Source organism: Rhagoletis pomonella, unplaced genomic scaffold (assembly GCF_013731165.1).
Source record: "Rhagoletis pomonella isolate Grant_MI unplaced genomic scaffold, Rhpom_1.0 Rhpom_scaffold_00006, whole genome shotgun sequence".
Classification (NCBI taxonomy): Eukaryota; Metazoa; Arthropoda; class Insecta; order Diptera; family Tephritidae; genus Rhagoletis; species Rhagoletis pomonella.
In genome coordinates, this window is record NW_023458560.1 from 44,071,474 (window position 1) to 44,085,524 (window position 14,051).

A 14,051-nucleotide genomic window follows, 5' to 3' on the forward strand; every position below is an offset into this window, starting at 1 on the left:
TTAATAGTGTTAAAACTAAATAACTTGTTTTCAAAGTTTTTTAGTGATTAAATATAATCGTATGCATAAGAAACAATTCTATTAAAAAATTGGATGTAAATAAGCTTTTTAAAAAAGTAATTTTGACAGCTTCTTGGTTGTCAATCTGCTTCGGCTTTACAAAGCTATGGCCCCGGCTATAGAAAAAAGGCGTCCTGCGGGTACTAATGTACCAATCAAGTGCGAATATTTGCGGGAAAGCGGGTAAAGTTTTGGATAAACAGCCTTCATGTCATCCCAGGCTTCAATAGTGTTTCGTTTAAAGTATAAAACTTGGCAATACATAATCAAATAAAAACTTTGCTCGTTTTGAGGCAATGTATCACCATTCCGCCTTCGCCTTTTGTTATGAGCTAATGATTTCTGAAGGGCCCATCCATTATTCAAAATCATTTTCCAAAGATTCCTTTGATATTTCGCTTCCACTTTCACTTCATCCGCCATTTCATTTACCAAAAACTGCATTGTTGAAGCAAGAGCTGTAGGATCTGCAAAATGTATTTTTTTTTTAATCGTGGGTCGAGTATAGTTGAAGCCACTACTAAAAATTAGTGTTCAATTGGTCCAAAGTGTCGGTCAAACTGCTTTAGCAAAGCTTACGGGAGCCATTTTGAACACGCGTTTAATTTTCCAAATTTATGTGCAAAGATAGTGAGTGATCTGTCTCACATTTTTACCTGAACAAACAAGACATAATTACAAAAAAAAAAAAAATATTAATAAAAATTTAGAGCTTGGCCATTAATATTTTTAAATTTTCGCTATATATTTCCTCAAACTTATTTTTGTCACCTGGTCACCTTAACAAACTATGTATATACATATGCATGTACACGTGTTTTAAAATAACAATACAAGTACATAGATATGCATGTACGGATGTACAAATGTTTGCCACATATTCACCAAATGTTCAGTTTCCATGCAATAACATTGAAAATTTCATCAGCCAAAACTTAAATAATAACTTTTATGTTTACAATTACGAGCGATAAAAACTTAAATATTCTACGGTGCTTCAGAAATTTTTCTCAATAATGACGTGCATTAAGAAACCACTACGCGAATGCACCGCTGGCGCATAATGCCGGCGTTTAGTTGTGTGATAACTGCTTGGCAAGCGTACAAATTCGAGCGCAAAGCACGTTTTGCACTTTTCATTTGTGGGAACTACATTTTTTGTAGAAAGCTGTTACTAAATGACACATTTTTTTTTAATTCGAGCATTTAAATATGTAGTGTGTGTTTTGTATGCGCTTCCACTGATAAAAAGTCAACTGAATTTCATATTTTAAGAAGTAAAAGTTTCAACAAATACTTTTTTCTGTTAATTTTTTAGTGCAAAGAATCACCTTTTCTTTTTTATTCACATTGACGATTATTTCCGCACAATGAAAAGAAAAAAAAAACGCACCCAGCACAATAATATCTAAATTTTCCGCTCACAAAACCTTCACAATCGGTAAACGCGCTCTAACTGAACAAGTATTGGCTCTGACTCTTTGGCACTCATATTGGCGGCGTTGGCACTGGTACATTTGTACTTTGTCTACATGGTGTGCGTTAAAGTAGTGTTCTCTCTGGCGCTTTGGGTCTTCCACGCAGTGCCATCAATGATTTTTATTCAACCCCAACCTCAAAGTACTCGTATAAGTGGAATGCTCGTTGTCGACTCGTATATCTTTCATTTGCTTTTTACACCCTAATTTTTGCCCTCTCCTCTATATTTATCGTCAAATGACTGATTTGAGTAAAATTAAAGAGAATATCAGGTTATCTTGCAGTGCGATGCACCGGAGTACATAGGAATCACAAACCTCTATAGATACATTTGTATGTGTATGTATGTACATACGTTCCGATATATGGACATGCACTCCAGTCGGTTGATTCGAGTTTCAAGTTCAATGCCTGGCGAAATTCACGTGTTCACTAATCTTTCCATACGTTCGCTAAAGTACTCGCACTTTCAAACTAGAGAGTTAGTTAAATTAGTTAAAATAGCAGTACTTTAGTTTAAAACAATTATTATCCAGCCTGAAGTATATTGCGCTAGCCTCCTATTGAGGTTTAATTGCTGAAGAGTACTTCTGCATAGGAAGCTGAGTTGTCGATAGTTTGAAAGCCAGCAGGGGGTTCTTTCAGATCAACAGGTAGTATGAGAGCGTATATTTAATATGTACTTATACTAGTATACTAGAATTTCGATCCCTGAGAGCGCAGTGTAAGGTAAGAAGTGCGAGCCGAAATGCTTCCATCTTATTTAGTCTCGCGAAGGGTGAATAGTCTAAAAGAAAGTGTGTGGATGATTCCACCTCATCTTCCTCCTGACAGCTGAAACAAAAGCGATCAGTTGAAATTCCTCAACAATCGCACAATGGCCTGTCAGAACCTCCATCATTAGCCCTTTAGAGGTAGCGTGTTTTTTCGCCACCTTTAAAGGGTAACGATGGGTCACTCGTGTCCTGCGCTGCAAAAAGTATTTTAAAGTGCCCTTAAAAACATTTGTTGCAGCAGAGAAACGTCTAGTGAGTTCCAGCAGATAAGTTCTCCGTGAAACAAGATAGGCTTAAATCTGCTTTCATAGAGCTAACGAATTACTTTGGGCGAGAAACCCCACCTTTAACCGATATCTCCCCTACAGCAGCACAAGGCAACCGAGGACTTTCTTACCCTTTCCTCAATATTAGGCATCCACAACAGCTTTGTATCCAGGATCAAGCCTAAGTACTTAACCCTGTCTGAGAGCCGCAGACGAAGACCCGCAACTCGGAGGCAGGACCACAACGGGTATCTTGTACTTCCTGGTAAACAAGACCAGTTCCGTCTTGCTGGGGTTTACTGGGAGGCCGCCGTTGATCGCCCCCTAATCACCTGGTACAGGTAACCTTGAGCCAGATCAAAAAGGTGTCTAGAAATCGTTCCTTAACCAAAAGTACCACATCATCCCCTCTATATCGAAGAAGCCCCCACTGAATAATCTTTATGCGTTACCAGTTTACCAATGTGTCCACCGACTTGCTCTTGAAATATATTCACGAGGAATCGAGTTTTAGCAAAAAGGAATACAGACTTGTAGGCCTAAAATCCCTAGGAGGAACATGAGAGCCTTTTCCGGCCTTCGGGATGACCGCAACACTGACTACCCTCAAAGCCTTGGGGATGTACCCGGTCCTCACGCAGTTCGCACAGATAGGAGCCGTCGGTCCCCGGGAACTTGAAGGGTTTGAAAGAATTTATCTCCCAAGCCATGTGACGATCTTCTAGCAGATCGGAGAAGTAGAGTACAGGACCTGAAGTACAAAATATTGCGAAGAAGTTCATTTGACTGTACTGCGAAGTACGAAGTGCAAGAGTTAAAAAAGAAATACTTTACTTTCGAAAGAAGTACGGTTGGCCACATTATTCATACTCATATTCATATTCTGATGCTTTAATAATATAGCCCCGCACAGTCTTTCTACTGTATGGAGCAGGTGGTCCATAGGTCATTTTGACAGTTGATAAAAAAACCTTTCGGGTTTAGAGAGGGGAAAGTAAAAGTTATAAGCACTTGAAAAGTTTCAGCGAAATCGGTGCAGGTTATATATCCGTTCCACCTGCCTCCATATAGTCGAAATTACGTGTCCAGTGAGAAAAAATTCTTATCGATCATTTTAAAAAGTTTGCGATTTGGTTAAGTTTGAGTATCAGTCACTAGTTCGCCGTGGTTATTCCTGCAGGAGTTCGCCCTTATCTTAAAACCTACTATACGTGGCCTAACTTTCTGATACAATTTCAGACGTTTTCCTGTTGGCTATTATTTTACGCACTTCGCTCTCCCTTTTTTATGGTTCATGCAAGTCGTATTCCCTCCTCCTCGAGCTCGAGTTACGTTCGATCGCTGAGTAGTGATGTGCTGAGTCGGTACTTTTAAGTATTGATCGATACTCGGTACCGATTTGGAGAGTATCCAATAATTTCGATACTCGGTACCGAAATATTCGAATTTATAGTAAGACCCACAAATATGGAATATGTGTGTCTTGATGTTATATCTCATATTAGACAGAAATACACTCAACTGTTCCTCGGACCAGGGATCGCACTCGGGTCCTAAGGAGTGGCAGTACGCGCCTCTAACTACTCAGTCACAGCGGCAACCACAATGCAAATCGTAATAAATAATTTTTGAAAATTCATAAGTATTACGAATTAACAATGTTGCCACAAGAACTGTTGCAGTTGGTAAGACTGTTGCGATAAGTACAAGAGGGCTCAAATAGTAGCATACATATTGCTTATTTGTAGTGGTTTTTTTTTTTTTTTGCTTTGATGATGTCACATAAAAAAGCAATGACATTTTTTCCTGCAAACTTCAAAAGTATGTATATTATGACGAGGGTTTAATGTATCGAATCGGTATCGGGTACCGAAAGGAAAGTATTGGGTACCGAAATTTTTTTCAAGTATTGGGTACCGACAATTCAGCACATCACTATCGCTGAGGCACGATTTTTACATCTCGAGAACGAGAAGAGAGCGCAAAATAAATTTAACGGTATTTTAAAGCTTTTGAGATAAAGAATTCAGAAAAAGGTCTCTTTGGATAAAAAAAAAATTACCTGGACCATCAAACATAGAAGGTTTAATTTTTTTTTCTTTTTTGGCCTTCAAACTCTCGATGAGGTCTTTGAACACTTTAGTCATTTGCAAATTTCCCTAGCCAGCCAGATGTATTCCCAAGTGGACCACAGTGTGAAAAATTAACTTGAACGAGAAGAGCTAGCGAAATAAAAGTAACGGTATTTTGAAGCTTTTGAGAAAGAGATTGACAAAAAATAGTCTCGTTGGGTAAAAACAAAAATACCTGAAAATTAAAAAGTTTTAAATATGTATATATTTTGGCTATTCTTACGTCAAGGAATCCATTTCCATGATCGCGAGAACCGGAAAACGCAGGTGAGGAAAGCTCCCCTCTACGAATGCGAAACTCAACTAATCTCTCTAGGTGAAGGTCGTCCTTACCAAATTTAGCGATAAAGGCGACATCGGCCAATTAAACGGTGTTCACATGAGGCGATTTTCCAGGCAAGCGATTAGTTGAAAGGCCGTTCACATCAGGCGATTGTTGCATTCTACTAAAAGTTGCCTGTAATATCGCCCCATGTAAACATCGTATTAACCTTCATGATAGTCGTATGTATGTACGTATGTAAGCAAGCGCATTCGACACTGAACTTTCTTACCGATTCACACGCGCCCATATTTTATTTGTTGCTAATTTTTTATTTATTTTTATTTATTTTTATTTTTTTGAACGGCCACCTAAAAGTAACGCACGTTCTGTACAATTCTTTCGTGTTTCATATGTATCAATATATGTACTCCTTTTTAGGTCGATTGTTGTACATATGTAGATTGTACATACATACATATTAGACGTCTGCATGAATCCATTCAAACCGGCAAATGAATCATTCAATTTCAAATGTTTGGCTTTGGATTTTATTGAATTTAAATAAATAGCTGTTTTGATATGAGTATTGGCAAAATGACGTTTAAACGTTATGAAAACGTAGCGAGTGAATATAAGATATATTTTTTTTTTATGAATATGAATATGTTTTTTGAGTTCATTGAACTCTACACATACATACGTACCTACATAAATTTTTGTAACTTATGGTCGACTTAAAATAAATCATTTGGGTAAGAATGGAATTGGTTTTAAATTATTCAAATTCAAATTCAAAATTGGAAACCGCACAGTAGAATACTGATTTTTTGTTGATCCGCACGATCTCAATTTGACCATAAGTTTAGTGTTAGCAAGAAAAAGGAGGTTCATATAACTCTTACTTTAGCGAGTTTTAGCAATGTGTTAGTCCAAAGACTGATATTTCTTTCAGAGTATGGGAAGCAAAAAGAGCTTAGTAGCGCAGTTCTGATCTTTCGAGATCCGGACAGTGGCATAGGAGATTTTCTGTACCTTTGGAGGTACAAAGTTTGAAATTTTTGGTGAAAATTTGTCGAATTTTTATAACTTTTGTGCAAAGGTTGAAATGTGGATTCATATGGTGTTTGTTGTATACCCAGCTAGAGTTTTATAAAAAAAAAAATAATAAACATTAACCCTCTACTGCATGAGCTACGAAGGAGATGAAAAAAAATGCAAATGTGAAAATCATTTATTTAAAATTTTATTATGTATAGGAAGAAATATATGGAAAATTTTATGGAAACAATAGAAAATAGTTGGGTGTAGGTAAACTAATGTATTTATTGACACGTAGGAGGATGTCTGAATTATGAAAATATTTTTATTTTTTTTTATTTTACAAGAGCAGCTTGCATTTTTATTAGTTTTTAAGTTGAGTTCAGCGCACACGAATATACATTATTCGACCAAGCATACAAAAGTTCAGACCGAATTGTAATTGAGTCAATTAACCGTTAATTGAGCTACCGAATTTTGGTGTTCACACACAGTCGGCTGCTCAATTAGCTGCACAGATGGAAAAGTTGGCACAATCGTACCTTTATTTAGTTTAAAAGTACGTTCGGTACAAACACACTATTTTAGATATATTGGGAACGTAGTCAAATAACTTTTCAGGAAATCAGTTGTTATTTTTATTACATTTCAACTCATTTTCTGATGGGTTTACAAAAGGGTGGTCAAAAAAACGTAACTGTTGTTGACTACGCCAGATATACAGAGAATATTTCTTTCTAAATCGTGAGATCGAAGAACTCGGAGGAAAGTAATTCACCTTTTCGAAAACATAGTTTTGTCTCGAACTGAGTGAAGAGATTCTTTCCATAGTCAAATTTTTTTAAGTATGTACACAAGTTGATATATATTTTAATTTTAGATACACATATCTACTTTTAAGTTTTAGTTTAAGTTTAAGTCTACTCTAAGTTTAAAATTCAATTTCCATTCCTAATGGAATAGCAGCTGTAAAAGATGGACAGAAACAAACAGCTTTTTGCTATTTGTTCAATAAGCATACCTCAAAGTCAAGTACCTGTAGGTTTGCATGAAAAAAAATCAATTCAATTAGCATGAAATCAAGCACTAATCGAGTAATTAAGAATCGAAATTTTGTATGCTAAATCGAGCTCAATGAGCGCCTTAATCGAAAAGCTTGCCTAATTGCCATCTAACCATAGTTAAACCAATTACGTTCCGTTAACATCTCCATACATTTAATTAGTTGGATACGTTTTTATAACCCCCGTTAGGTGGGAAAAAATTTCCAAAGTAGTGACACCATATTTGGCTTCATATGCGGTAGAGGGTTAAATAAACAAAAGAAAAATAGGAAAAACTGATCAATACATCTTCTTCTTCTTCTTTTTTGGCGCTATAACCGCCTAAGCGATTTGGCCGAGTTCAACAAAGCACGCCAGTCGTTTCTCCTCTGTGCCAACTGACGCCAATTGGAAACGCCAAGTGAAGCCAAGTCCTTCTCCACCTGATCTTTCCATCGCAGTGGGGGCCTCCCTCTTCCTCTGCTACCACCAGCGGGTTCCGAGTTGAATACTTTCAGAGCTGGAGCGTCGGTGTCCATTCGAACGACATGACCAAGCCAGCGGAGCCGCTGTATTTTAATACGCTGCACTATGTCCATATCGTTGTAAAGCTCATACAGCTCGTCGTTACATCGTCTGCGGTACTCGCCGTCGCCAACGCGTAAAGGCCCGTAAATCTTCCGCAAAATCTTTCTCTGAAACACTCCAAGAGCCGCCTCATCGGATGTTGTCATTGTCCATGCTTCTGCGCCATATACCAGCACGGGCATGATGAGTGACTTATAGAGCGTGGTTTTCGTACGTCGAGAGAGGACTTTACTCCTGAATTGCCTACTCAGTCCAAAGTAGCACTTGTTGGCAAGAGTGATTCTACGTTGGATTTCAAAGCTGACATTATTATCGGTGTTAATGCTGGTTCCCAAGTAAACGAAATTCTCTACTTTCTCGAAATTGTAACTGTCAACAGTGACGTGGGTGCCAAGGCGCGAATGTGCTGACTGTTTGTTTGATGACAGGAGATACTTCGTCTTGTCCTCGTTTACCACCAGACCCATTCGCTTTGCTTCCCTATCCAACTTGGAAAAGGCAGAACAGACTTCGCGGTTTTTGTTACCGATGATGTCGATGTCATCGGCATAAGCCAGCAATTGCACGCTTTTGTAGTAAATTGTTCCTGAGCGGTTCAGTTCTGCAGCTCTTATTATCTTCTCCAACATCAGATTAAAGAAGTCACATGAAAGGGAGTCGCCCTGTCTGAAACCGCGTTTTGTGGCGAACGGCTCGGAGAGGTCTTTTCCAATTCTGACGGAGCTGGTGGTATTGCTCAACGTCATTTTACACAGCCGTATGAGTTTTGAGGGGATGCCAAATTCAGACATAGCGGCGTATAGGCAACTCCTTTTAGTGCTGTCAAAAGCGGCTTTAAAGTCGACAAATAGGTGGTGAGTGTCGATCCTTTTCTCGCGGGTCTTTTCCAAGTTTCGGCGTATTGTGAATACCTGGTCTATGGTGGATTTGCCAGGTCTAAAGCCACACTGATAAGGCCCAATCAGTTCATTGACGGTGGGCTTCAGTCTTTCACACAATACGCTCGATAAGACCTTGTAACCTATGCTTAGAAGGCTGATCCCGCGGTAGTTGGCGCGAATGGCGGGGTCACCTTTCTTGTGGATTGGGCAGAGCACACTTAAATTCCAGTCGTCGGGCATGCGTTCATCTGACCATATTCTGCACAAGAGTTGATGCATGCACCTTACCAACTCCTCGACGCCGTACTTGAATAGCTCAGCTGGCAGGCTGTCAGCTCCAGCGGCTTTGTTGTTTTTCAGCCGCGTTATTGCTATACGTACCTCGTCATAGTCAGGCGGTGGAACGTCGACTCCGTCATCATCGACTGCGGGCTCGGGTTCTTCTTCTCCACAACTTTTCGTGCTGCTACCATTTAGTGGGGCGGAAAAGTGTTCCCTCCATAATTTAAGTACGCTCTGGACATCAGTTACTAGGTCGCTATTATTGTTTTTACAGGAGTGCGCCCCGGTCTTTAAACCTTCCGTAAGTCGCCTAACTCTCTGGTAAAATTTTCGGGCATTCCTCCTGTCGGCCAGCATTTCAAGCTCTTCGCACTCACGTATTTCGGCCTCTCTCTTCTTGTTGCGGCAATTACGTCTCGCTTCCCTCTTCAGATCCCTATAGCGGTCCCACATAGCGCGCGTTGCGCCCGATCGCAGCGCGGCCCTGTAGGCGGCATCTTTTTTCTCTGCAGCTTCCTGACACTCCTCATCGTACCAATTGTTCTTTCGGGCTCGCTGAAATCCGACTACTTCTTCGGCGGCGGTACTTAATGAGCGGGAAATGGAAATGTGGTTCCACTGCTCGCATATGTCGGTTTGTTGAAGAGTGCTCTCTGAGAGCAGGTCTGAGATTCGAGTAGCGAAAGCGCTGGCTGTCTGTTGTGATTGCAGCTTTTCGACGTTAAGCTTTCCTTGCATATTTGGGCGCACATTTTTTGCTGCACAGAGGCGGGTGCGTATCTTGGCTGCAACAAGATAGTGGTCCGAGTCGATGTTTGGGGCTCGGAGTGTGCGTACGTCTAGAACACTGGAAGCGTGCCTTCCGTCTATCACAACATGATCGATTTGTGATCAATACATCCCTCTCCTATTATTTAGTGGACAACTGTATGTTTTTAATTATTTAAAATATATATGAAATTCGGCTGAAATCTGTTGACTTGATGGTCATATCAAAATCGCTTCCATTTTAAGCACCGTACGCAAATAAACCGCAATTAATTTAAATTCAGATTTTCATTATTTGGCTTGCATTAATACTGCGACCGCTGTAGTGTAGTAGTTAGCTACCGAGTGTGTTCTGCCATGAAAAACAACTTTAAAAAATAATCGCCCTTCGGAGTCGGTGGAAAACTATGTGAAAACATACTGTGTTAAACCTTCTCTTACACCTACGGTGACCATATTTATTGGAGCCGAATACGGGAAAAGAAATTATTTTACAAATTTTTTCCACAAAAATTTACGGATTTTAGAGCCTTCTTCTATGACCCTGAAACAGCATCCTTATATTAACATCACAAGTTTGTAGGAGATTTTTCTCGATATTTTGACCCCGCAAAATTCGTTTAAAACAAGTCGCTAGGACTTACTGTTAATTTTTGGCAAGTATGTTCGATTCTTTTTTTTTTAAAGAGAAGCAGGTGAGCAACACTTTCCACTTGCACTTTATTATACTCAATTTTAATGAGCTACAAAACTGCAAACCAATTTTTTTTTTAAGATTCTAATTAAAAGTTTGAAAATTTTGGTGAAACATTGCAGAATTAATTTGTATAGTTTTTTGTACATAGTCAGAAATTTGGATTAAATGTTTTTTGTTAGGAAAAGAGTTTTACTTTCATAAAGAAATAATAAACATTAATAAATTAAGGAAAAAATAGCCAAACCTTGCTAAAATGTCGAGTCCTAATTTATATTTTGGTCACTGTATGTATTCCTCGATTCGAATCACAAGCATTCAGATTACCATATACCAACATAGCTTAAAACTGGTTCCTACGCATGCCATTTTAATGAGCTTTTACGGCATCGAAATACCGAACACCGAATACGGGACAAATACAGGGCATTAAAATAAATACAGAACATTTGGCGTCCTATATAAAATAAATAAATTACCAGGAAAATTGGTCAAAAGAGAGGACTATCCCGTATAATACAGGAAGGATGGTCACCGTACTTATACCACACAGTTTTTAACTTATAATTTTTTTGTCGACAAAAAAATTAAAAGAAACGTCAGAACGTAATGTCCGCGACGCCAAGATTCGCACATACTCATAACTTAGAAAATTCAAAACGCTGAGTGTTTTGTGTGTAAAGTACTATAACATCCAAATCTACTGTAGGTACATACATACTCTGCGCGGAAGTTTGAATCAACTCATGCAGAGGTCTAGTATATATCGACGGTGCTTTAGCAAAACCTCGCAAATATATAATATATATAATATAATATATAAAAAATTATTTTCAGCTACTAATTGATCTGCATATTAAAGATTAAGTGCTTACTTTTTAGTTAATTAAAAATAAAATGTAATGAAGCATAGTATTTTAAGGCCTATTTTGTTGAATTACTTTCACGAGATACGAGGTGGTAGTGATTTCTGAGATACGGGGTTTTACCAACATACCGGCGATATGTGAAAATCTTTGTAGGTACATTTGTATGTATAAAGAAACAATTGCTGAATTCCTACACATGTACTGTTTGTACTAAATACATGTATATACATACATACGTGTGTACAAACATATATATCTACGTAAGTAGGTCACTGTCTCGAGAAGCATGCTTTTTTTAATTACACAAAAAAAAATTTAAAGGTTGGCGTTTAATACTTCTGCTTCATTTCAAAAGAAAATGCATATTTCACACCCCAACTGAAAATTCCCCAACATTTGCTAAAGCAGAACACTTCAATTTAACTTAATCGACCTCCAACTTAGCAACATTGGCTAATCAGCCCACGACAGCATGGAAGTGTTCACCATGACACAATGGAACATTGCACAATAGCAGATTGCTAGCCATTGTGGAAGAATACAAGTGAGATATCTTAGGGTTGACAGATAGTTGACAGGGTGTTCAATATGGCGATGACAGTGTGAACAATATGGCAGCCAATATGGCATACAACACCGAATGGCCCGAAGTAGCCAAACTACGACCCGAATGAAACGCTTCGTGAAAATCCAGGGTTGCGAAGTGGTATTTTGTTGGAAAATATAAAAGCCAGGATTTTGTGCAGCGCCGAATTTTAACAAAAGAGGGTTTTGTGTTCTCAAGATGAACAGAAAAGGGTTGCTGTGCTGTTTCGTTTTAAGCTTATTTTAATCTTAAGGTATCTAATTAAATATTAAAAGGAGACAAAAATTAAAGCAAAAATTTAAAATATATGTACATATCTGAAAATTATAAATAAAATATATATTTTCACGAGAGACAAATTAAATAAAATGGGTTAACTTTAGGGGAAATATACTTATCAGATTGGGACAGATAGCGCTTTTACGTTATAAATAAAAATAATTCCTACTTAAATTTTATATAATTTTGGTAACGTATTTCTAAGCTGACCCTGAGATCTGTGAAATAATACATATTTATGTGCATATATTGTGTTGATTATGCTCTAAATCGCTAAATAATTCTTGCAGCAATCAGCACCATTGGAAAGTGAAGTGACAATAGGCTGGTTTTCTTTATACAGCCCGTTTTAAATTCGTATTATTGTTATAATAAATTACAATTATTGTTTGTTTCCATTTCGGTCAACCGCGCAAATTATTTGTTAAAAAAATGTCGTTTCAAAATAGCAATTTTGTTTACTTTTGAATAAGACTTTATCGAGTGCGCTATAAAGACAGGGGGATAAATGCTGTAAAGAAATATATGTTGAGTCCAATCGGTTTTTTGCTAATCCGGTTTTTGTGTAGGTATAAACAAGGTATATTAAAAAAATAAATCTCCATGAAAAAATATCGTTATTTTCGTATTTAAAATTAATCGGAATTTTATGGGGGGTTATAAAAACTCGTTTTAATTGAAACTTTGTTTTTTTCGGCTATATTTGTTATTATTTATTGGCCCAGATGCAAATATTGAATGAACTAACATATTTTAAATATTTACGGAACAACCATTTGTATGCAACCCTGCCTATCCTGTATTCAAGTAGATGTAATTCGAAAAATTTAAACGGATTTCTTTAAATCAACCTGAGCTGCGGACATATTGCGAATTCATTTTAAAACATTAACCACTACATTATATTAGTATTAAATACTTTCAATTAAGAAACAATTCTTACTAGAAAATAAATATGAATCGGTTTATTTTAAATATTCCAATGTATATATTTTGTTAATGCAGATAGTGCGGATTTAACGTATTTTATAACCGTTACATGGGGAAAAGAAATTTTAGGCAGATTGTTATTGACAATTTTTACATAATTTACGATTGCAAACAATTTCTTTCAAAACTATAATCTAAATGATTGCAAGTTGTATTTTTTACGATCAAAACAGATTCCAATATTAGGTATATTATGCAAATGCAATCCAATTTGATTTGAGTTATTCAGTTTTAGATACATTTATATTTCTGTGTTCGTATGGAATAGTAGTTTAAGTCGGGAAGCTGGCTTTAGTATAATCCGGCATTCCCTTTATTATTTACAACACATGGAATTTTTTGATGACCCTTAACAAGAATATGTACGTGCTAGTATCGGAACTATTTCTTGCACGTTTATTTATCCAAAATTTCTTCAACGGCTCGGCGTCAGTGAGGGTATGCTGCGAATGCCGCATTATACTAAAACCAGCCTTTCGACATAAGCTACTATTCCAAACGAGTGGAGCACGTGCGAAATGCGGATTTTCCCAGTTGCAGTACAGCAGTAACTCGACACCTTCCTCACCAACCGCTCTGTCCTCTATGAGCTTCTTAATGTAACTGCAAATAAAAGATGAAAATTTGAGAAAAAAAATACTATCACAGCGTTTCACTTGTAGCGTTTCACTCTTGTAGTATATTGGCTATCAAGCACCAGAAAATTTCCATCACGCATGCCATATGCTACAGATTGTCGTGGATCAATTAAAATACTGTCATCACAGCTTTTTGGTACTCCAGCAACTGGTGTGTCTATGGCGGAGTTATGTGGAGCTGTTGCATGACTTTGAGAACTGGCTTGTTTGTTGCGCGCTATTGGCATCAAATGTATGCAAATTAGATTTCCAAACGGGCAACTGTTGAATACAGGAAAAAATGTATTTTATATGGTTCCGCTAAAGTGCACTACTACCGTGTATAAATTGGCCGACCTTCTAATAAATCATGCAATCTTATTGTATCGTCATCGCCGCCAGTCACCAAGAAATTTCCACTTGGGTGAAATGCAACAT

At 37.6% G+C, this 14,051-nt stretch overlaps 1 protein-coding gene across 3 annotated transcripts in view; it reads right to left on the bottom strand.

Annotated features, from left to right (window-relative positions):
- The window catches only part of LOC118740782 (Y+L amino acid transporter 2), a 30,794-nt gene extending 29,255 nt beyond the window's left edge, over window positions 1-1,539 (bottom strand). Inside the window, exon 1 of one of the 3 annotated variants that reach the window (XM_036472465.1) lies at window positions 1,454-1,539. The gene's annotated coding sequence lies outside the window, so the exon portion shown is untranslated. Of the gene's footprint in view, window positions 1-1,357 lie in introns of all 3 variants that reach the window. The other 2 variants (XM_036472462.1, XM_036472463.1) reach the window with 2 other exon arrangements.
- Window positions 1,540-14,051: the final 12,512 nt, after the last annotated feature.